Source organism: Equus asinus, chromosome 2 (genome assembly GCF_041296235.1).
Source record: "Equus asinus isolate D_3611 breed Donkey chromosome 2, EquAss-T2T_v2, whole genome shotgun sequence".
In the NCBI taxonomy this organism is placed as follows: Eukaryota; Metazoa; Chordata; class Mammalia; order Perissodactyla; family Equidae; genus Equus; species Equus asinus.
This window is the reverse complement of record NC_091791.1, coordinates 87938581-87960924: the sequence shown is the minus strand read 5'-3', so window position 1 is coordinate 87960924 and position 22344 is coordinate 87938581. Positions and strand designations below refer to the sequence as shown.

The window sequence follows — 22344 nt, the reverse complement described above, 5'->3', positions numbered from 1 at the left end:
CGGGCCTTGCCAGGCCTGATCCATGGAGAATGCCCAGTGTTTGTGCGATGGAAGAGAACACAGAGAGAGGATGGGACCTGGGAGGGGAAATGAACCTGAAGTTCTCATAGACATTCTCACGGCCTGGGCCAGCCCTGGCTGTGCTGGGCAGAGGCGAGGACGTGGAACCAGGGTCCCACGGGAGATGCTGCAAAGCCCGGCTTGCACTCGGATGCTCAGCTCTTCACGTGGCCCCCAAGTGCCTGCCAGCACAGAGGTTGGGGCCATCTCTCCGTTGGAGAGAAAAAGCCCATGGGTGGGACCACAGAGTCAGAGCAGCTGCCCCTCCCAGAAGGACATGGCGCTGTCTGTCCAGAACGACTAGAACTCTGGTCGAGGGACAGGGTGCAGTCCTCCTGGAGCCCCACACGCTCTCACGTGGGCATCTTGGGGTGCTCAGACTACAAGAGCATATCAACAAGGCACAGGGAGAGTCCTGGGTGTGGGCAGCTTTAGCAATCTGAGAAAGTTCTTGGCAAACAAGCCTGGGCTAAGGAGCTTCTGCCTTGGGAGAATGTTCTAGAAGCCCAGCTGTTAAAGTCTGAGGTAAAGCAGGAGTGTGTGAAGACACTAGCTGCCAGGGAAGACCGCACTGCGGAAAGGAAGGGAAGGCATTTGCCTGCAAACTGCCACCTGGAGAGCCAGCCAGGTCCTCTGCAGGGGGGCTGAGCTCTGGGACCCGTCCCTAGTCGCCCTGCGGGCCTTCCCCCTTCTCTCTCAGGAAGGACCTCTCCAGGAGGCCGAGGAGCCATTTTCCAAAAGGCCTGAAGCACCAGGTAGCACGGAGTGGTCTGCTGGGCTCCTGAGGGAGCAGCTCTTCAGGCATAGGAGCAAAGCCATTTGGTTTAAAATCCCCATAAAAGCAACCATACTCATTTCCTATATTGGCTTGTATTTCCTAATTACTGTCCCACAGGAAAACCTAGCAAGAAGGAGGAGGAGAAGCCAGCCCCCCGGCCTTCCTTTGTACATTTAAAGAAAGTGTGGTTAAAAAGCAGGCACCTTCGCTGGACATTGCTGATCAACACGAAATGGAATCACTTGAAAAAATTATTAGTTCAGCTCAAAAGTAATTGCCACTTATTTTGTTTATAAGGCAAGCTCTGCTGGTGACATCAGATCAGACGTTACTGCCTCCTGGTCTGATGCTAACTAATATTTGCCCTAATACTGAGCATAAATAAGTAGGAATTTCTCCTGAGACATCACAATATTACATCTTTAATGGGACCTAATAGTCGGAGGCACGCCAATTGCCCTGCTGTGGGATTATAATTACGCGTGTTCCTTTTCCCCCTTTTAAATTTCATGAACAGAGAGGAGCACTCGAAGCCATTAAGCTTTCTCCAGAAACGTGGAGTAAAAATAAAACCACCCGTGTGCAAACTCCACCTCATCCATTCCAGAAGGTGACGGCATTCTGAATGCTCCCTCCACTGCACTGCCTCTCCCAAGGCTCCTGGTGAGTGGCTGATGCCACCAGCTGCTGGCAGGAGGCTGGGCACTTGTAAACAGCCACATCCACACTGAGGCCAGGAGCCTGATCTCCAGGTGGCCCTCTGCTCTCCTAGAGATGCTCCTGCAGCCTCCTTGGGTGTCCATCTTTGGCTCTCTGGTCTAGCCGGGAGCATGTCCTCTGGCTTTATCTGGGAATTCTGTTCTTGCTTTATTCTGTGAGGATGTTTGGTGATTAGAACTCAGAGCCCAGCCTTGAGGGCCACCTGGACAGATAGGCAGAGCCCGAAAGAAAAGAGCTTGTTCAGGCCTCTAGCCCAGGGCCTGAGCTCCCACCTGCCCTACCAAGCTGCTGAGTATCTGGGGCCCGGAGACAACTAACATAGCGAAGATTTTGAGAAAAGGACTCAAGATCCCCTCGTGATGGTGGAAACAGAGGATGTCTCTGTAGACTGTTTAGAAGGAGAACGGTGGAACCTGGGTTGACGGGGGCTTCACCCACACAAGCTTGGAACAACAGGCTAGGAAGCTACAGGGCCAGGCAGAACCCAAGCTGGATGCAGGAGGGGGCCAGAGCAAAGCATCCAGGTTCCAGGGCTCGTTGCTTTTCAGAGCCTGCTGCCCACAAGCAGGGGAGCGGGGCCAGAGGGAGAGAGTCAGGCATGAGGCTGGCATCTGCTCCCTTCTCCTTTTTGCTATCCTGGTTTTCAAAGGACCATTTTTACAGCCACTGGGCACATCTCCTCCCCAACATCTGCAAATGACCTCTTCTCTTGCTCCCCACCTAGGCTCCCCGAATGGTCTCAAATAGACCCTCTTCTGTTTGGCTCTCTTGGGCCCAAAGAATTCTCCAGGCAAGGAAGCCCGTCTCCAGCCATGACCCAATGGCTGGGACCCTGCCAACCCTTTCCTGGCTTCTCATCTCTCTGGCCCTCCATCAAACTAATGGCTTTGGTTAATAACTCTGTGTGCACCTGACATCAAGGGACTCAGTAAGCAGCAGCTATCACTTTATTATTATTTTATAGTGGGCATGGAAGAAATGCATGGGGCGTGGGTAATACATGGCGCAGGAACTCAGAGGGGAGATAGATTACTGAGAGCCAGAGGGGGCTCACAGAGGAGCTGATGAGAGCTGAGAGGGTGGGGAGGGCATTCCAGGCCAGGGATTGCCACAAACAAAGACCCAGAGACCGGCAGTGTGCCCTAGGTTTGAGAAACACTGTGTGGACTATTTGGCTCTGGCAAGAAGTTTTTTTCAGGAGAATGGAGTTGGGGGGCGGAGGGAGGAGCAGGGGCTGTGCGAGAAAAGGAAGGACAGGGATGAGGAGGGAAAGAGGGCCTAGGCTCTGATTCAAGAGAGGACCAAGATGTTAGGCTGAACCCACCCCCCCCCACCAATAAGTGACTATGGAGAATCTTTATACCCGGGAGTGACTGCCTGCAGGGAGGGAGGGAGAAGGAAAGAAAGAGGCCAGAGCGTCTGGGGTTTTGCCCCAGGGAGAATGGCAGACAGGTTTGTATGAGGAGCCGGCTGTGGCCTTGAGATGGCCTCAGACTGCAGGTGCCTGTGAGCCCCACCCCCCCAACCCCGCGCGGAGACGCCGCCTTCCCAGGGTTGGTGCCCGCCGGGGGAGAGCTGCCTGTCCAGACAGAGCCTTCACGCTCCACCATCCCTCCAGAGACTGCGGCACAGGTCTTTTCCTCTCCATCTTTTTCTGTGCTTAAATACTTTTTAGATAGTTGCACAAGTACTATATTAACTCTTTTTTTTAGCCAGTGTTAGAACACATCGGCTAAAATGAAAACTCTTTACCCTCACCTCAACCCAGTGGCTGCCTCTATCGTGAGTTTCCCGTTGCCTTCAACTCAGTGTTATAGTTTTACATAGACTGTTACATATATATCCATAAAAAATAAATAATATTGTTTGGCACGTTTCTATTTTCATACTCGGCATGCAAATGGATTTTTCTGTACCTTGGGTTTTTTCACTCAACTTTAGCTTTTTGAGATTTGCCCACGTTGATTCCGGGAGCTCAAATCTGCACCTTTCGGCTGCTGTATGGTGTTCTTATGTTTGCGTGGTTACGTTTAACTTGTCCTTCCCCCATCACACGACCTTCAGGTTGTTGCAGTTCTCTTTCATTGCAAACATCGATCAGTGAACACCCTTGTGCATCTCTCCTGGTCCCTGCCTCTAACCTGACCCACCAAATCACTCCTGTCTTCAAGGCTTTGGAAGCCGTTATGGTGAGAAGATCATTATTTCACTGGGGCTGATACCAAAGGGGAACTGCTGAGTGATAGGGTACATGCATTTTAATTCCTTCTTTTCTGTGAAGGGATTTAACTGGCCACATACGTTCCCAAAATAAACCCCTCAGCCCTTGGAGACTCCAGTGCGTGCTCAAGAGGAATAGTGGAGAGACGATCTGAGAAACTAGATTAAAAATCTTTCAAGTGGATAATGCCATTTGGCCTCGGCTTACTACTGATATTGATATAAACTTTCATTCTTAGATATTTATATTTTTAATTACAAGTATAGTATAACATTACATAAAGTGTGGGAGGAGATTAAGTGCCATTCATATTAGACTTAGAAGTCACCGTTTTGTCATTTCAAGACCATGAATCTAGGCAATAACTCATCAATGGCAGCGAGTCCATTGGGTGAAAGATTGTTGGAGAACTTCATAAGTGTAGAAGCTGACATCACTTGTCAGCGAGGACTGATCAGTCATCACTCGCAGTGGTTCCACCAGACACCATGCTCCTTATGGTGTGACGCAATAGGAAAAACACAGCACCATCTAGCAACGGTTCCTTCCAAAACAAAACAAAACTGAACCTGAACATGAGCAAGTATCTAGGTCTAACTGCTCATCCAAGGGAATCTGGGGGTTTGAGAAACAGGTTAAATGACACCTTTAGGATAAAATCTGCCAAATCCAGAATGTGGAAGATTCACAGGACAGCTGATCAGTTCTTCCACAAATAAATGGCATGAACAAGGGGTGCTTTCCATAATAAATTATGGATGATTGAAATAGCCTTAAGAGACTTATCGCCAAACAAAAATTATGAAATTTGTTTGGGTCCTGATTAGAACAAGTCAACAGTAAAAAGATGCTTTACAGAAAATCAGGGAAAATTGAACACAGACAGCATATTAGAAAATGTTAAGAAATTATTGTCAATGGCCAAGATGATAATAATGACTACATTGAAATCTCCCAGCGTAACCTCCAAAAGGAAGGAAGGAAGAAAAGGAGAGAGGGAGGGAGGGAGGGAAAATAAAACTACATAAAACCGGTACTTCTCCACTTAATTGAAAGACAGAAAATGTCCAAACTTCAAATTACTTGATTGAACAAATAAACAGATATATTGTAGCTAACAGGAGCTAAATCTATTATTATTATCATCAGAGAGAGGAATTGCAAATATGGAAAGTGAAGATAGATGAAATCTGTGGTGTTGGATTGGAATTAGAGGCATGGGTATAAACTTATGTAAATTTATGCATACTTGCATGTGTGCATGTGTATAATAGCTAGGTAGATATAAAGACATGCGTGCATGTGGGTGTATGTGCAGATGTGGGAGTGTGTACATACATATATTTCCTAGCATGGCCCACGGGGAGACCCCGGAAGCAATGATACCCCAAAAACAATGAGCACACCTAGCACCCAGATCTTGGTGTCTAAACACCATCTCTAATAAAAGGAGCCGATTTTCCTTGGTTAATGGCTAATTCCAGGGCTGGAGTGTGGAGCGTACAAGATAAAAGTGGGACATCTTGTTGTGTTAGAAAGTTAGAAAGGCTCAAAATATTATAGGGACATGTCAAAAGGACACAGGATTCAGCATGAAGGGCTCTCAGTGGCCAAATCTGGGACAATTACAACATCAAGAAAACTAATGGCATAATGGAAAATAACCCATTGAATAAATTAAGAATCTGCGAGTTTATGCTGATGTCAATCAATGAATCAATAGGAAGAAAAAGCTCTTCCTTAGTAGAAAGCCAACTAATAAATGTAGAAGGAACTTTGAAATTAGAAAAGTCATCATTGGCAATCATTGCAGAGGATTGTAAGTCAATTTTCTGGTTGTAACCATTGGACTACAGTTATGCAGGAGAATGTCTTTGTTTTTAGAAATACACACTGTTGTATTTAGGGATAAAGGGGCATCATGTCTGCACCTTATTCTCAAAGGATGCTATAGACTGAATGTTTGTGCCCCAAAGTCATATGTTGGAACCTAACCCCCAATGTGATGGTGTTTGGAAGTGGGGTCTTTGGGAGGTGATTAGGTTATGAGGGTGGAGTACTCATGAATTGGATTAGTGTCCTTACAAAAGAGACCCCAGCAAGCTCCCTCTCCCCTTCTGCCATGTGAGGACACAGCAAGATCACGACCATCTATAAACCAGGAAGCAGGCTCTCACCAGACGCTGAGTGTGTCAGCGCCTTGATCTTGGACTTCCCAGCTTCCAGAACTGTGACAAATAATTATTGTTTAAGCCACTCAGTCTATGGTCTTTTTGTCACAGCAACCTAGACAGACTCAAAAGAATGGTTTAGAAAAAAATAATGTGTGTGTGTATAGCAGGGAGGATGAAGAGAGCAAATGAGGCATAACGTTAACATCTGAAGACACTAGCTCAAGGGTATACAGAAATTCCTTGTATTATTCTTGCAACTTTTCTCTAAGTGTAAAATTACATCAAAATTTTTCAAAAGACGCATCCATGAAAGAAATTATTTACTTTGCTGGTTGTGATGATGGTGTTTGGTTATGCTGATTTCAAAAACTTATTGTCTGTTAGAGATTTTTAAGTATATATGAAGCAAATATTGCAAAAAGTTGGTAACTGTGAAATCTAGGTGGTGCCTTTATGAGAGTTTATTACCTTCTCTGCCTCCATGGATGTTTGAAATTTAAAATTATTGAAAATACTATTTTTGTGTATTCCTTTCTAGTCCTTGGAGCGATGCATATAGTTTGTTGTACACACAATTTAAATCCTGCCCATTTTGGTTTTCATGTTACTGAAGTCTTCGTCATCGGCTCTTTGATGGCTGTGTGTTAATTCATTAGCCAGATAATTTACTAGGTCATTCCTCTATTGCTGAGCTTGTAGCTTGCTAATACAGTGCACTCAACTAAATAGTGCTTTTTCCCTATTTGGAATCTTTTCTTAGGAAAGATTTCCAGAAATGGGATTTCTGGATCACAGACATGATCACGTTTATGAATCTTGAAGCATTTTCCCAAATTCCTTTCCAAAAAGTAGCACCAATTTACACCATATGAGATTGAGAGTTAGCATTAATTTTTTCACTGGTGCTGGCGTTGTGTTACTCACATCTTCTTGCTTCCTCTTTTATGAGTTATTCTGTCTCGATGCCTCTGTTGGGATCTTAACGTTCTTCAAAAGCTGCATGAACCCTCTGAGTAATAAAGATATTAGCTTTCATATCATGTATGCTTCAAATGTTTTTCCTGAAAAACTCACTTTAAATGGAGGAAGAATGTGTAACTATGTCTTAGTAACTTGACAGCCATTACGCCCGCCACCTCTCACATTCTCTCCGAGAAGAGCTCCATATCCTGGTGAGGCAATCATTTGTTTAGAAAACAAAATAGTTATATTTATCTAGAACATAAAATATTATGAAAGCACTTTCTCTTGAGATAATTTGCCAAAAACGACAAAACAGACCAAAGGTCCTGGCTATGTCTTCATGATCAAAATAACTAGCTTTAAAAATGGCTGATGTGCTCTTTGTACTGTTTTCTTAACAACCACGTCAACAGTCCCATGACTAGTAAAAGTAGGACATCATGGTAGCCAAATAAAGCTATCCATAGAAAAAAGGTGACACATCTTCTATTTCTACAGGAAAAAAAATATAGATCTATTTCTCTAGCAACAGATTTCTAAATAAATCAACCTGAAAGTATGATAGGAAAGAGCACCAGGGTCTGACACCCATAAGGTCCCGTAAGCAGCCCATGTTCGTCAAGTAGATGATGTATGCTTGGGCCACACTACCAACCAGGGTGGCCCTCCCTCCCCTGATAACCAAGATCTCCTGCTCCAGGGCCCACCTGCCTCAGTCTTGCCTCTTCTTCCATTTCTCATCTCTCCAATCTTACTAGGCAACCATGTACCAACGTGCGACAAAGTTAGCGTTGATGGGGAAGCAAAGCTTTCATCTGAACGGGTGTCTCCACTGGAGTTCTGAGATGGGCAGATGAGGCAGGCTTCACAAGTCAAGCTTGTCTGCCAACAACAGGGCCTTCCAGACACGGAGGGCAACTTCTGCCATCTGGATCACAGTGCTGATCCGGTCACAGTCAGAAGAACGTACGGTCAGAGTTTCCTGGGCCCCAAGAGCTGGGCTGGGCACCACTTTGCTAGAAGTCCGTATGTTGGCTGCCCCGGGTGCAGCTCCTGCGCCTCTGTCTCTGTCTCTCTCCATCCTATCCCTTCCATCCTCCCAGCGGTCAGTGACCTACAGCCATCTGCTTTATTGGAATACAACCAGTGCATCTCATCTAGGACTGTTGTGCTACAATGGCAGAACTGAGTAGCCAGGACAGACCAGAGGAGCCACAAAACCTAAAATATTTACTGTCTGGCCCTTAGGAGAAAAGGTACCAACTTCTGCTCTAAATCTCCTCTATGACTCCCTCCTGCTCCTAGATGGTCCCCGGCACCACTCAACTTGCCACTCCTTTCTCATTAAGGAGAGCAATTTACCATTTTCTGGTTTCTGCCTGTAAACTACACACCCAAATCAATATCGTATTCAAGCCTATGGAAGCCATTACACAGAGCACAATCACTGTTTACACACAGCACACAAAAGACCTTCCAGTTAGCACCCCCATGCTTCTCAGGAGGCGGCAAGAAGGAATATATAAGCAAAGGAAAACACATTATCACGTGCAATCTGTTCACAGGCATGCTCAGCCCTTACCGGAATAACCTGCGTGGCCCAATGCAACAGAACCGGATCCCTGAACTCGATCAGCCCTCTGGCATTAGCCAACAGGCTCTGGCTGTCCTGAGGTATAATAGAAGGACGTCTGGGGAGGCCAGGCTGCGGTGCAGGAGAAGAAAAACTCTAAAGCAGGTGGAGGAGAGGACCAGAGCAGAGAGCTGGACTACAGGCCCACTGCAAATTCAGGGGGTTCCAGCTCTACCCAGCCAGGTGAGTTGAGGTTCTAGAAAAATTATCTCTATGGGAAAGACAATGAGAGAAATGTTTGATCTGACAGTTAAGCCTGCCCTTCAACCCCAGGCGTTACCTGTACTCTAGACTTTTCTAGCAAAGCTAAGGAGAATTTGGCTGCAGCCAAATAGTCTAACCCAGATTTTAGCAGCAACAAACATGAAACTGTGCTTGACGTCATTAGTCATCGTGGAAATGCAAATCAAAACCACAATGAGAGACCACTTCATTTCCACCAGGATGGCCAGAAACAAAAGGTTGGATGATAACAATTGTTGAGGATGTGGAGAAATTGGAACCCTCATGCACTGCTGGTGGGAATGTAAAATGGTGCAGCCACATCACCATGCAGACAAAGCTGTTTCTCAAATGATTAAACATAGAGTTGCCGCATGGCTCAACAACTCCCCTCCTTGTTACACACCCGAGAGAACTGAAAACGTCTGTCCACACAAAATCGTGTACGTGAATGTTCATAGCAGCATTACTCATAACAGCCAAGAAGTAGAAACAACCTAAATATCCATCAAGCGACGAATGAATAGTAAATATGATGTACCCATATGCCATAAAAATGAATGAAATACTTCCATATGCTACAACATGGAGGAACCTCGGAACCATTATGTTGACTGAAAGAAGCCAGTCACAAAAGACCACATATTACATGATCCCATTCATATAAAGTCCAGAATGGGGGAATTTATCAAGATAGAAGGTAGATTAGTGCTTGCTTAGAGTGGAGAATAGAGATGGGGGATAGTGGAGTGAGAGCTAAAGAGTATGGGGTTCTGTTGGATGAAGAAAACGTTCTAAAACTGACTGTGGTGACGGCTACACATATCCATGAAAATACACTTTAAATAGGTCAATTGCTATTGTATGTGAAATATGTCCAATAAAGCTGTTTAAATGAAAAGTAGATAGAGACTGATGCTCATATAGATGCAATCGGGAGGGAGAGAGAGAGAGAATATGTGTTATTTACAAGTTTAAAAGTCTGTAAGTCATCTGTAATTGACACCTCTGGAAATTATACAGGGAGGGTGTTTCATTTTTACTGTAACTTGTTCCGTTGCCCCCAAATTTGTGTCTGTGGACAAAAGCTAAGGATTAGAGGTGTTAAGGGTCCAACATTCTGAAGAATCACCAAGGACTTGCAAGGGAGCGGCCAGCAATTGGGAGCAGACTGCTCCTTCAGAGGTTATTAAGTGAGAAAAATCACTCCATTACCCAAACTGTGATGATTAATTTTGTGTGTCAACTTGGCTGCGGGACAGTGCCCAGATATTTGGTCAAACACTATTCTGGATGCTCCTGTGAGGATGTTTCTCAACAAGATGGATGTTTAAATCAGCAGACTGTGAGTAAAGCAGATTACCCTCCATAATGTGGGTGGGCCTCCTCCAATCAGTGGAAGGCCAGAATAGAACAGAAGACTGACTTCCCACCCACAAGAGGGACATCTTCCAACAAACAACCTTCAGACTTGAACTGCAGCCTCAGCTCTTCCCTGGGTGTCTAGCCTGGAGGCTCTCCCTTGCAGACTTTGGACTTCCCAACCTCCATAATTATATGAGCCAATCTCTTGTAATACATGAGTGTGTATATATATTGATATATATATGCACGCACACATTCTGTTGGTTCTGTTTCTCTGGAGAACCCTGACTAATACACTAACCCTCATTCTAACCTACCTTAACCCCATTAAAGTCCATATAAGCAGAAGATCAGGACTAGAGAGGAGGAAGACATGTGCCCTTGGCCTCAGGAAGAATCTCCCCCCCCCCCACCAACCCATCCTGGGGAAAGGTTCCATCCTCCACCCCACAAGCCGAGTAAGTGAGGGGGGACCACAAAAAGATATTGGCCCTTCATCCTCCGGTTGGATCCTGCTTGGGGTTGTTCATCTTCCCTACACCTACCCTACCTAGAGAAAATGGCATGGAAAGAAGATATGATGGCCAAGAAGAGGGTGACAGCCAAGCAGACTGCACCCCTGTCGTCTGAGTAGCAAGAGTGCGTAAGTTTCTGTGGGTCAAGCAATGCCCCAAAAGATGGCTAGGCTTGAGCTGTCTTGCTGATGCTCCACCCAAGAGCTTGGCCCACCCCAAGATGGGATGCCAGCAGCAAGAGGCTGTTGGGATCCGTGGAGAAAACCAAAGTTGCGGGAGCTGGGGGAGAGAGGTGAAGGAGGTTGTGCCAGGGCTGGTGTCCCACCTCAGGAAAGGTCCTGCAGAGAGGTCCCCGAAGAGCTCACACTCACCAGAGTGTGGACACCAATCATGCCAAATCCATCAACAGCAATTCAACACCCACCAGAGAAGCAAGAGCAATGCCCAATAGAAAAGACACTGCCTGTCGCTTAGGTTAAAAGGCTTTGCCATTTTCCTCAGCCATCCTCCTTGCTCCAATCCTAAAGGAAGCAGACCCAACAGGGGGTGCAAAAAGAGAGGTGAAAGATGGCAGACCGTGCCCTCACACCAACATGGAATCTGGACCTGTGATGGGCTCACGTGACCTCACAGCTGCAGGGGAGATGGGATGTCGGACCCCAGCTGAATCCTCACTGACCTCTGCTGCAGCCTGGCTGGTCAGGTCTGTACCTGGGCCTGCGGTCCACAGGGCAGCCACGTACCCTACTTGGCCCTCGGGCATCCTGTGGCACTCAGTGCTGAGCTCCAGATTCCACCGTTTTCACTTGGCCATGCAGCCCCTGCATATGACATCTTTTAGAGCCCCTCCTTGTGCTGCCTGCTGGACCTTCAGAACTCATGTCTTCTCACCAAGGCACACAACACTTCTGCCTCCCTAGCATGGGACAGAAATCCTCCTATGCATTCTTCTCCTCCAAGATACACAGCCAAACGACATGGTCCAGCCTCCCCAGCAATTAGGGGAGTCATGTGATTAAGTTCTGGTCCAGATGCAGGTGGAAGTGGTGCATAGCACTGGCCAGCCAGACCCATGAAATCTCTTGTGCCATCCTCCAGGGGCTTTCCTTCCTCTTTTTCCTTGCAGGTAGAGAGGATACAGCAGAGAACTCAGAGCTGAGTGGGCACCAGAGCCACTAGAGGAAAGAGTTTGGTCCCTGAAGGGCTGCGTGGCACCCTTTGGCAGGGTGTCCTGCCTCTGGCGCACCCACCCAGCTGCCTCTTCTGCCAGTGGCACACGATTGCTCCCTCCGCAGGTTAACTATGGGGATGAATTGACACCTATCTTCTCCCAAGTCCGGTAGCCTCCTAGGATCACTGCAGGAAAGTGAGCTGGGAACTCCCAATATTTTGGAGGTTGGGAAATGTTTTGAAGCTCCGATACCCCTGCCAAGTTGCAGGCCCAAGAGAGGGAAGATGAAGACCCTGCATTTGATGGATTTGTCCTATCCGTTTTCTCCCTTCTCCTTCTGTAGCCCACTGGATTGGGAGAGGCAAGCTTTCTTCAGGGTCTGTGTAGCAGGGTCTAGGACTAACTTACATCATGAGTTTCTCTACCCCATATGTTACTGTCACCTTGATTTCATGTTCATTTCCCGTTGGCTGGACCTGGCTGCTAACGCATCAATGGGAGCTTCCAGAATTTATACGGAGCTTTCTCTCTGTGGAAATCCTGGCCTTGAAGACTAGTGTCCCATTAGAGACTCAAAAAAGCATTTAATTTGAAAAGTCAGAGCTGAGCAATGGCGTGGTGTTCTAGCTACTATCTGCCTTCTGCCTCAAGCATTGAAACTTATTGCTGCAATGGGGATCCTGTAAGTTGGCCGCTCTGCCAGCTCCCTTCCCCCTGGACTTCCCGTTACGTAGACACCGAGGGCTAGACACCACGTTTCCAGCTAGAGCTCCACGTATGACCCAGCGTCCGCCAAGCCGCCACGCCCACTCAAGACTTGGGAAATGAAGCAAACAACAGAAAGCTCTGGCCACACAACAGGACATAGTATCTTCCAGAAAGGTTGATTGCAGAGCAGCTGGCTCTTCTCAACTGCTGAAATGGGATTTTGAGTGCCTGGTGTCATAGGTGGCAAGCAGTGGGTGGTGGCAGCGGTGGTATTTTGCAAGAACCGTCCTGTGTGTGCCCGGGCAATTTTCCTGGCTGTGTGGCAGTTGAGTTCGTTCCCTGGTTTCCTGGGAGATCCTGTAAGCAAACTAATAGGATTTTTTAATTCCCCGTCTGATGAAACTGACTAGTATGGATTTTGTTGTCTGCCGGTAAGAACTCTGTCCAACACAGGTGGGGAGCCCAGTGCATGAAGGGCCACGGGATATGATAATATCTCAAAAATATTATCCCCTTGCACATGTTCTCTGAACGCAAGCCAAGTGAACTTATAAGCATCTTGCTGAAACTGTGAGGAAGAGATTTCAAAAGTTTCTGGAGTGGAAGGGATGGTAAATGGAAATTAATTATAAACTTCCTGCTATTACAAATTTACGATGGGTAAGAGGCCAGCGATCTTGTCTTTATTTAGTATGCTGCCTTTGTTTCATTGTATTGAAGGAAAAAATATATATATGTGTATAAGGGCCTCGTGGGTTCACTTATGAGCTTAGGCCTCAGCCCTATTTTTCTCAAAAGCATCTCAACAATGGTTTCCCTTATTACCGAGGTTTCAAGGAAACTCACCCACAGGCTGGGCACCCATTCTCAGCCACCCGTGGTCAGGATGAGGCATCCAGTAATTAATTAAGTATGACCTGGTGATTACAATCGTTATCTTGAGCAATCTGAAGACGTTAAGATTCTCTCCAGCCACAGTATTTTACAGCTTCATAAATACGATTTCTGAAGCATTGAAGTCTTATTTCTCCAACCAGACCGCAAGATGTTAGCTGGCCAGGATCCCCTTCTTAGAAAGTTCTGTGGCTCCCACACAGATTGCCCTACGTGCAGGGTCTCTGCCAGCGCCCCAGGAAGGGGATCTGGGACACACAGGCATTGGTCTGAGCTCTGAGATGAGCGGGGACCTTGGCAGGTAGCACGGTTTCCCCAGACCCCAGGAAGAGAAGGAAGCTGGACTAGGCCTCCACAACCAGCCCGTGGGCAAATCCCCCAGAGGGAGGCAGGAGGGGACTGGCGCGTGCGGCGAGGTGGAGCCCACGGGTCTCGGACGCAGGGTCAGCCCTGGCCCAGCGCTCTGGAACTGCGGGGCCCACGGAAGTTGCTTCCTTCCCCTGAGCCTGCTGGGTGTTTGTGAGAATTCACAGGGATCATGGACATGAGGGCTTTGCAGGGGACATCCCCAAAGTGGTGATTTAGCTCGGTGGCCGAAGGCTTGGGCGAGGAGCAGCCCGATGCAGGGCTTTCCAACCTGGACTCGGTGTTTCAGACGCATTCCGAGGGGCCTAGTGCGTTCGAACTACCACACATGGCCCGGCTTATAAACAACCAGTGTTTATTTCTCACACTCTGGAGCTGCGAAGTCCAAGATCAAGGCACCGGCAGACTCAGCATCTGGGCAGGTCCACTCCCTCCTTCATAGACAGTTGTGTTCTTGCTTTGTCCACAGACGGCAGAGGGCCAAGGGAACTCTCGGGGGTCTCCTTCTTAAGGGCACTGATCTCATCATGAGAGCTCCACCCTCATGACCTCATCACCTCCCAGCGGCCTCACCCCCCATACCATCACATTGGGCATTAGGCTTCAGATGTGAGTTTGGGGGGGCACAAACATTCGGGCTATATCACTAAGAAAACACACTTTGGACTTCTCGGAGCTGAGAAATTAACGATCTAACAGAGCTGGGTCCTGAGATTCTTGTCTGCTGAAGGTGTGATGATGCACATGGCAACCTGAAGGATCGCGTCACTCCCTTGCTCACGGCCCCTCAGAGGTGTTGCATGGGGAATAAAATCCCAACCTCTCACCTGGGGTTCAGGGCTCTGTGTGAGCTGCTCCTGTTGTCCTCACCCAGCTCATCTCCTCACCATTTTCTCCCTGACTCCAGCCACAGTCGTCTTCTCTCAGTTCCTCAGGCGTTCTGAAGTCTGCCCTTCCCCAGGGCATTTGCACATACCATTCCATCCCTCTAATACACACTCCCCCCTACTCATTGCCTGATAGGTGTTCCTTCTTTCTTTGTCTCTCTTGTTCATTGCCAATCCTTCTCTCCTAAAATCATGCCTGACTCATAGTAGGTGCTTAGTAAACATTTGTTAATTAATGAAAAAACTTATTGAAGAGCAGTAGATAAGGTGTAACGGGAATAGCAGTAGTTCCAGCTTTTTCCTTTCTCCACCCAGTCTCCCAAGCGAAAGGCAGGAACCGCGTAGAGTTCCAGTGAGTCTCTTTGACCCAAAGCTCTCCTTTATGTTATTTCCCACGGGCTTGCTTGAGTCGTCTTTGAGGCTGAATTCTGTGTGTGCCGTGACAGTGATCAGAGGCTTGGAGCTCACAAGCACTAAGGCTTCATCTCATGCCGAGTCCACTAATGCTTCAGATCCTCAGAAATGGCTCACTGGCTTTTCTATCCCTCACTGATAATCAAGGGCCCTGAGCTTCAGAAGCATTAAGAAACGTGCTCACCCTCACACATCTTGTAAGTTGCACAGCCAGATTTTTGACTCCAAAGCCAGTGCTCATTCCTTCACGATACAGTAGGTCGTAAATTGAGAGCGTTCCTGGGAGTGTCGCCGAGGTCACAAATTACAGCAATCCCTTGCAGGGCTCCCGACTGGTGGATGGGGGTGGGTTGATGACAAGATTGTCAGAAATGAAAGCTGCGGCTAGCTCGCAGCGCTCAAAGGCAGAGCCAGCGAGTCCAGCCCGCACAGGGTGTGGCCTGAGCTCCGAGCCACCCGTGTCGGGTAACCCTGGGCAAGGCCACTGGCCTCTCCTGACCTCAGCAACCCCATTTCCAGGCGGAAGAAGATGGCGACCGACGGCCGCTGACAGCCCCGGAGTGCTGCGAGAATTAACTAATAAATGAGTGGGCAGCACTCGCAAATGCAAAGTGCTATATAAATGCTTAATAGTAACAACCTCCCTGTCACGCTTCCAGGACCGCCTCGGAGCCTTGTGGTCCCTGTGTAATGACACTGAACCCTACAGAGTGCTTTGCAAATAGTAAATAATTCATCCTCAGGGCACCCCGGGGAAGCGAGAAAGTACTCCTCTTCCTTTAGAGGAATCGAGAGCCAACATTTGCTGGGGATGCTCAGCCAGGAGTCCTCGCGCAGCCAAGTTGGGATGGCCGTGGCCCTCCACGGGGGGCCGGGCTTGGCCCAGCTGCTGGGGGCTGAGAGCGAGCCTGTGCCCACGGCCCTGGCCAGGCGTTTGTCTGTCCAGCTCTGGAGCTGAAGGCCATGGCTCCGAAGAGTGAGAAGCATGGGAAAATGAACAGACACAGCTGGCAGTGGAAAACACACAATGACCTCTTGTCCTCAAGGCACGTGGCCTTTGAGTACGGTGGACACTTCCAGAGCCTTGACGGGGGAGAGGCCAAGGAGGGAGGTACCGTGCAGGGTGGCTGGAGGGAGAGGACACTGAATTCAGCCACCTCCACGTAGGCCCAGGGACTCCTGCACCTCATGGATGCTCCTGAGTCCATGGGACCTTGTCTCAGGGGCCCTCCTGAGACAGGGCTGGTAACATGACCTTGGCCAGGAAGGCAGAGCTTGGCGAAACAGGAGAGGCCTAACTTTCCAGGTGTCAGGGCACGAACCCACCCTTCAGAGAGGCTGCTGCAGGGGGCTCAGGTGCAGGGGCCGGAGGTCGGGATGTCCAGGACAGGGGTGGTCGGCCCGAAGAGGCTGGGCATTAGAACACTCCTAATGGAGGGGGCCTGACTGGGGGGCCCCAGGCACTGAGACTCTGGGTCTCTTGACGTCAGTTCTGACACTGCTCCTTGGAGAGCCCAGAGAGGTCAAGGCCCCCGCCTGGGTTTCTTCACCATGAGCAGGGGCGGCAAAAGTCCTGTCCACAGACCGTCTTCCCAAGAAGCGTCAGTGTCAGACGTGACCCAAGGTCCCTTCAGCATTCGCAATGCTGCAGATGCAAGTAAGAAACCTCAGCACAGATGAGAGGACTCAGCTTCTCCGAAGCAGGGCCCTGAGTTAATTGAAAATGTTAATAACGGCAGCTCCCCCCCGCCTCGCTGTGTGATGCAGAACGAACCTCTTAACCCCATTCCCAACGATAAACTGGGGATAACCATCGCTGTCACTTTGCCACCGTGTGGAAGGCAGATGCCCGACAAGCTAATGGGCTCATGGCTCATGTTACTCCAGGATTGGGTCACTCCTTGATGCTGTGACAGCACTTATGTCTGTCTTCCCAGGCCCAGGAGTGGCACCTGGCACATCTAACAGCCAACAGTCCCAAGATGTCAGGCCCTCCCACAGGTCAGCAAGCAGCCTCCCGGCAGGTGGTGTTTACCATTTTCCCCTAAAGAGTGGGATTGGAAGGACCACGGAGGGTCCGCTTTGAGCAGCGTCGTGGCTTCCACACAGCATCTTGCTTATCCTCACACAAATGAGGCCTGAGGTCCAGAGGGGTTAAATAGTGTCCTCAAAGTCACTCAGCAGGCCCAGCCAGGTTTGTGACCTGGTCACCTACTGCAAGCCAGTGCTCCTTCCGTTCTGCCTTCTGCCTGCAGGGAACAGAGAGGCGATGGCAGGCAGACATGCGGGGAGGAAAACGGGAGGAGAAAGTGGGGCTCCTCACAGGGGACAGCTGCAGTACCCCAAGCGAGGGGCAGCCCGATGACCGCCCCCTCTCCTGCTGGGAACCACGGGAGGGAAAGGAAAGAACAAGCAGGGGTGATCAGATTATTTCTAGATAAGATTAAATTTGCGGTTAAAACATAAAACAATTTCAAGTGTCAAAGACTGTCATTTGTTGTCCATTGCTCGACTATATGTTTATCGGGGGTACCAAACGTGCCGAGGGCCAAGTGGGCGCAGGGAGAAAGTGAACGGCAGGCAGGCTCTGCTCTCAGGACCCGTGAGGAATCAAGGGGGAGATGGCCAATGAGGAACTCAGTGAGGGATGGATCATAAATGGCGGAGAGCGTTCTAAAGAAAACAGAGTGCCAGCTTAGAAAAAGCCGCTTTGGAAGAAAATGCTGGAGCCGACGAAAGAAACTATTCCGGGTAAATACGTAACTCCCATGAAATTTCATCTGCAGGATAACATAGCACAGCAGAGATAAAGCGCTGGAAGGAACATGGAAATAGGGACTGGAAGGGAAAATGATTGCAATGGATTTTAACAAACATCTTTTAACCTTCGACAAACCAAGCAGTTAAAAATCAAGGACATGGAAATAAGGATTGTATTTAATAAGACTGGATTAACAGGTAGAGTTTAGATTTTGTGCCCTACAGTGAATACTGCTACTTTTCAAGCATCCTAGGACATTTATAAATGAAGACAAAAAAACGTAAAAAGCAGAAATTATGCATGCAAAAGTCTGCTTTAAAAACAGAGTACAGCAAACCTGGAAGCTGATAACAAAGTTTAAACAAACCAACGAAATTTAGCCCATGGAAATGTTTTTAAAAATGTGAAAATTTAAGAAAGAGAAGGAGGCTCTTAATTAATTCGGATCATAGAGGTAACATTTGCAATTGCAGAATCTTGGGGAAAAAAACAGCAAAAACAGAGACACTGAATTTCAAAGGATATGGAATGTAGCCCAAAGTGGAAGCAGAAACAAGTTTATAATCTTAAGTTCTTTCATTATGTATATGTAAAAATGAAGATTAGTCAAGAGAGTGAGAAGTTAGCAGAAAACAAAAGCCCAAGGAGAACAGGTAGATGGAAACAATAGAGATAAAAGCAGAAATCAATACAGCAAATAAGACAAAAAAGCAGAAAAGGCTCCCATCCTAAGAGGAACTAATTAATAAATCCTCTTCAAGGGGGCTCTTTGTGTGTAGGGGTGGGGGTGGGTGAAAATCACAGGGAAATAGAGAAATTTCTGGTAAATCTACTCAAGGAAAGAGAGCGACAAATAAATATAATTAGTTACGTGAAATGAGATATAGCAAAAGTAAGGAAATTTCATAATCACTTATAAATGATTATGAAATCTTACATTGAAATTTACTCCAAAAAGTACAAAGATCCATCCAGATAAAGTTAACCAATTTTCTGGAGAAAAACCAAATGATTAAAATTGGCTTTAGAAAATTAGGAAACCTTGGGGGGACAATATTCATGCTGAATTTTCAGTATCAACAGATACTGAAAAGACATTTGATGAAACTGAGCATAAAGATGACTCTTAGGATTTTAAAAATGGAATGATCCGTTCTTGAACGGTAAAAACCAACCTTAAGCCAAAATAATACTTAATTCGCTAATACGCAGCTTCATTACCTTTGGAACGAAGCTGGCGACCACCAGGACTGGCGAACTCAGGCTGGGAAATTCTGGCTGTGCCAGAAGCATGAAGAATGAAAGGCGGAAGGACTCCAGGAAAGAAATGTGCAGTCTTATGTTATTTACAGACAATATGATTATAAACTAAGAAGACTCAAGAGGATGGACCAAAAAAAAAAAATAGTTTAAATCAATAAGATTGTCAGGCGCAAGATAAATAGACATAAATCAAGAAAATTGCTAAATACCAGTGACGACTACTAAAAAGGAAAAATAAGAAAATGAGTTCTTCATAAGATATTTTTAAAGCGTAAAATAACCACAAATAACTATTATAATCCATGCGTAGTCAACATGACAGTTTACTGAAATGTGTAAAGTAATAATTTAACAAATGGAGGAAAAAATGCAATGATATTGCAAAGTTGCCGTTGGGTCCCATAAATAGGCCCAAAAATAAATAAATAAATGTTAACTGCTTTCCAATTAAATAGTTAATACAATTGCTATCGATATGCCAGAGGAATTTCTTAATGAAAGAAATATTTATAAAATAATTCTAAACATTATCTAAAAAATAAACAAGTGAGAAAGGTTGGAAGAGTTTTTAAAAAGCAAGGGGAACTGTTGTGCCAAATTTTAAAGTGTATTTGAAAGTTCCAACAATTAAGTGTTTTATTGGCAGAAGAATTTCAAACGGATCAATGGAACAGATGATGTAAGAACAGAAAGAAATCTCAAAAATATATAGAATTGAGAAGACAAAGGGAACATCACACCCAAGGGGAAAAGAATGGATTAGTCAACAAATGGGATTTTTATTTATAATGAAACTTTAGAAAAAAAGAAGTAAATACATGCCGATAATTACTGAGACGGGGATGGTGGAGGCATTTCTGAGATGAGCTCTTAAAAATACCACAAAGGAAAATACTGGTAGATTAAACTGCAAAGTCTATGTATGAATATCCTATATAGGTTATATCAAAAATGCCACATTTAAAAATTAAAAGGCCAAGACAAACTAAAAGAGAATATTGTCAACGAATATGATAAAGGAGTTAATAGTCTCATAATTTAAAGAACTCTTACAAATCGGAAAGTAAAAACTTATCAAGATCCCAATAGAAATATGAGCTAAGTCTGAAGGCAAATGGCCAATAAACCATAAAAAGATGAAAAAAAGGTACAGCCTCACTAATAATCAATGGGATGAGAATTAAAACAATGAGATGCTTCCGAGTGAATATGGAATTGGCAACAAGGAAGGGAGTTATTTTTGTTCGTGTTTTTAATGTTGAGAGAGATGATTAACACTGCTGTGGGCACAAACTCTGGTGGGTCCATAAACTGCAAATTTTCTGGAAACGAATTTGATAATATATTTTAGGAGCCTTAAAGAAATTATACCATTTGATTCGATAATTCCATTTCTACAAATCTATCCTAAGAAAAAACAAGCCGAGAAACACCAAAAGATACAAGTACAGGAACCATCAATACAGTGTTTTCCTTTTTCCAAATACTTTTACTTTTAATTACTTAATACATTCTTTACATCGATTTACATTTTTCAGTTAGAAGATTTTATTTTTTTAGCTTTCTATTTTGAGGTAATGGAGCGGTTATAAGAAGATACAATAGAGAGATTCAGTGTTGCTTTCACTTCGTTTCCCGCAATAGCAACATCTTGTGTAACTGTAGTACAATGTCACAATCAGGAAATTGACACTGAAACACCACTGTTATCCGCATTTCCCCCGCTTTACTTGCTTATTTGCATGGATGTATAAGGCTATGCAACGTCATCACACATAGACCAGTGGCACCAGCAGTGAAAAGTTGTGCACCGTTCTATCACCACAAGGATCCCTTGTGTTTTTAGAACCATGTTCACTTCCCTCCCCTCAGGGCCCTGACCCCTGGCATTCACGGCTTTGTCCTCCATCTCTATCATTTTGTCATTGCAAGAACATTATGTAAATGGAATCAGACAGTATTTAACCCTCTGGGACTGGCTTTTTTCACTCACCATAATTCCCTTGAGATAATCCAAGTTGCCGCAAGTGTTAGTATTTCGTTCCTTCTTATTGCTGAGTAGGATTCCACGGTATGATGGACCACCATTTTGTTTAACTGTTCACCCGCTGAAGGTCATTTGGGTTGTTTCCAGTTTTTGGCTGCTATGAACATTTACGTACAGGTTTTGCAGTATTATTCCTAAAAGGAAAAAAAATTAAAACACCTTACAATTCAAATGTCCAACAATAGGGAAATAATCAAATAAATTTTAGCTAACTGAACGTTTCAATGTCATTAAAAATTATGTGTAATTGGCACACTCAATGAGCTAGGCTCAAAGGTACAGACAGAAAATGATTTTTTCCCTTCAACCACTGCCTTCAGGAAGGGAAGGTCAGGTTTCCCTTGCTTGCCCCAAACAACAGTGAGCACGTCCCTTAGCATTTCAATCACTTTCAGGCATTCCATCATCTGTGTTTTGGGTATTAAAAAGTTTTGTCCAATGGAAATCAAACTCCATCTCTCATCCGTTTAAAATCTTCTCCCTTTTGCTCAGTGGGAGGAGGGGCCTGGTGCATCTTTTCTTGCTCAGGCTCTGCTTCTTCTGCATCCTCCAGGGCTGGGGGTAGGAAGAAGGAACAGCGTTCCCACTGCTGTGGGGTTCCATGCGGTCTCTTGATGCCCTCCCCTCCTGTCAGCTGTGCTGTGGGCGTGCATGGACTCTCTGTCTCTCTCTGTCTCTCTGTCTCTCTCTTCCCTTTCCCTCCCTATTCCCCTCTCTCCCCCTCCCTCTCCTCTTGCTGTTCTCTGTGTGCCTTATCCCCAGGCCCTCCAGGATGCTCAGGACAAGCTCTCCTAAAACCTCTTCTCTCTCCCCACCTTTGGTCTGTTCCTATAGCAGGGAGGGGGGCCTAGGAGTTTCTAAGCTTAGGAAGCACCCAGATAGGTGGGAGAGGGGAGATGTCAATTTTTTTTTTTTTTTTTTTTTTTTTTTGCTGAGCAAGATTGGCCCTAAGCTAACATCTGTGCCAATCTTCCTCTATGTTGTATCTGGGATGCCACCACAGCATGGTTGACAAGTGGTGTAGGTCCCTGCCCAGGATCCAAACCCTGGAACCCAGGCCACCAAAGAGGAGCATGCCAAATTTAACCATTACATCACGGGCTGGCCCCTAATTTCCCTTCTTGCACACACTCCCCACATGAGGGAGTATGCCCGAGTACCCTTCAGTTGTCTTGAGCCAGG

At 46.3% G+C, this 22344-nt stretch overlaps 1 protein-coding gene across 7 annotated transcripts in view; it reads right to left on the bottom strand.

The window, feature by feature from the left end:
* The window catches only part of TMEM273 (transmembrane protein 273), a 112668-nt gene that overhangs the window by 66572 nt on the left and 23752 nt on the right, over positions 1 to 22344 (bottom strand). For all 7 annotated transcript variants that reach the window (XR_011496524.1, XM_070493179.1, XM_070493167.1 and 4 more), the window contains exon 2: positions 21109 to 21296. The gene's annotated coding sequence lies outside the window, so the exon portion shown is untranslated. The remainder of the gene's footprint in view (positions 1 to 21108; positions 21297 to 22344) is intronic.